The sequence below is a fragment of the Leptonychotes weddellii genome, chromosome 2 (genome assembly GCF_054177405.1).
Source record: "Leptonychotes weddellii isolate Sample4059 chromosome 2, ASM5417740v2, whole genome shotgun sequence".
Classification (NCBI taxonomy): Eukaryota; Metazoa; Chordata; class Mammalia; order Carnivora; family Phocidae; genus Leptonychotes; species Leptonychotes weddellii.
In genome coordinates this window covers 62,443,880-62,446,628 of record NC_138370.1, presented here as the reverse complement: position 1 = coordinate 62,446,628, position 2,749 = coordinate 62,443,880, and positions in this window count along the sequence as shown.

Below are 2,749 nucleotides of genomic sequence, written 5' to 3'. Positions count from 1 at the left end.
CCCCTCACGCGCTCCCTGGAAGGAAATTCTGCCCCCACCCCCTTCAGATACTGCTGATCGTGTGCTCCAGGATTGCTTCAAACAACAAACAAACAAACAGACAAGCCTGGCAGCTGCGCGCCACGGTGGGCGTGCGGAGCGCGGGCTGCAGGAGATAGGGTAACGGCGGCGGACGCGATGTGCAGCCTCGACACCAGGTCCCGGCGGGAACGCGCTCCGCCCCCTGCGAGGCCCAGGTCGGGGTTTGTTTGACCCCGGCCTGAAGTTTCTGCTTCGACCCCCGCGCTGCGCGGCGGAGCTGCCGCTCTCGGAGCCGAGAGCCGCAGCCCTCGGGCTCTTTGTGCCTTCGTCTCGCGCCCGGGACCTGCTCGCTCGAGGCCCCCTCCGCGAGCTCGGTTTCCTCTCCCATCTCCAGCCACAGTTCCCAGCCTGGCCCACCTCCATACGGTGTGATTCCCCGTGCCCTTTTAAAAATCAGAATTATAAATAAAGTCGTGCGAGCAAAACTTTTACGCGGAAAAGGAAATAAAACGTTGGGGTTGTTACGTTGTTGGAGTAAGTCTAGATTTTGCCGTTGTGGAAATGCCTTTGCAGAATCTCGTCAGAATCACACACAACTGCCCACCATTTCCCGGTTTTGGAAAAGAGACCTGCCCCCACCCCCCTTCCATAAATGAAAGGAATGACTCAATGCTCGAAGGCAGTGCGGGCCCTAACACACACAGGCCCTTGCGGCGCGGCGCTCAGGAGAGCTGGAGTGTGGGCCCGGTTTGGAAAGACTAGTGCCGGGCCCATACGACTGGCAGAAAAAGCGTCAGGTGGGCAGCCTGGGAAGGGGTAGGGGCCAGAGGAAGGAGCCCTGCCTAGAGATCCACGAGTGCTAGTCGTGGCCTTGGCAGCGTTGGTTCCTTCATCCTACACACGCCAGCGGGCACCGAGTGTGCAGAGGTGGACAGGCCGGCCCTTGCTCTCGGGGAGCCAGGGCTCTTCTACTGCCCTTGATGACTGCAAACAGTAAGTTTACAGCTGGAAACCGGGCCTTGGGTGACAGGAGAGGGAAGGGCTGTGTGCGTGTGTGCGTGTGTGTTTGTGTAGGGGGGCTCCTTCTCCCTAATCACCCAAGTCTCCCCGAGGGGCAGGTCGTCTCCGCCCCCTCAGCCTCCCTTGCGCAGTGGCGGTGCTGATCCAGACAGATAATCCCCCGAGAGCGACCCCGCCAAGGTTCTTTCATATGTAAGGTAGTGCATTGTTATTACTTCCCGGCCTCTGGGAACTATCCGCAGGCTCTGTCCGCAGCTTCCCTATTTCCCTCCTTCCGGAAAGATGCAGTGGCCTAGGCGGCCTCCCAGGTTCAAGTCGTCCGGCCTGCATTGGGGTCCGAGTGCTTTGGGGAGGCGGTTAAATGTGTGGATGGGGAAAGCCCACTTAGTGTTATTTCCGACCCCTTCCTGGCCGTAAACACATCAGGAAAATCGCCGTCTGGATGGAGAGCATCTTCTGGGCTCCAAGAATCTATGTCCCTAGACGTCCAGCTTCCATGTTTTCTTTGACCCTGGTGATCTTCTGGGGAAGGGCCTGGGGCGGCAGCAAAAGGCCGCTCTTCCGCGGAACGAGCCCTGGGTCTTTTCGTTTCTAACTAAAGCACCAAGAGGCCTAAAACCCCCGCTCCCCAACACAAACTGTTTTGAAGATAAACCCCAACTAAACGGAAGCACACCGAATCAAGTAATTAATCAGAACCTGAGCTCTGGGAGATGCTAGGATTTAGGACTTGGGCCTTGGGGCGGGAAGGGGGCTCTCCCGCCTCCACCGCCCCCAGCCCCAACGCCCTCCCCTGGGGTCGTCTCGGCCCTAGCGCGGGACCAAGGAGCCCGAAGCCGGTCGGGCTCGGGTTAGGCCGGGCGCGGCCGCACACCCAGGAGCCGCCCAGAGCCGAGGCGCTCCGCCGGCGGGCGCGGCCCCAGGCATTGTTTTCGCAGCCTGCTCAGCCCCACTCGCCGCCAGGGGGCGCCGGGAGCCGCGCTGGAGTCTCCATCGCCGCCACGCGCGGCGTCCCGCTTTGACCTGTCAGGTTCCGAGGCCCGCGGAGCCCCCATCGCACCTGCGCCACCCAACCTCGATCTCATCCTGCGCAGGCTGCGTCTTCCTTCCCCACCTGGAGTCGCGCCCCACTCCCTTTCCATTCAGCCATCCCCCCCGCTCCCTGCATCTGGCCAAGCGCGTGTCCGCGAGAGAGGCGCGTTCACGAGACCAGATGATGGAGGGGGGACAAGAAAATAACCTCCCACAGAGGCCGGGACGCGAGCAAGGACCTCTGCCTGTGTGAGAGCCGCACGAACGCCGATGCTGGGTGCTGGGTGACAGTCTCGGCGCGCCTCCCCAGCCGGGGTCGCTGTGCCACCGCGAGAGATGCGCGCACGTGGTGCAGCTCCGCGGCGGCGCCTTCGCTCAGCACTCTTCGGCTCTCCTGGCTGGCCCTCGGGCCTATGGGCCTCCTCAGAGCCTTGCCACCTAGCAAAAGTCAACAAAGGCTTTTTCTTTTACAAACCGAGAGCCAGTGCCTACCCCTCCGCCCCTAGTCCATTCAGTACTGGCCCGTTTTAGGAACGGAAACTGTAATCACCCAAACCCGGGATAAGCGGTGGTGGGCGCTCGCTTCTCTAAAGGCTGAAGTATTGAGCCGGGCAATCTGCTCAAAGGGGGCTGCCCGTGAGTCCTTGGTGATGGGGTTGGCCATCTTCCCCCCACT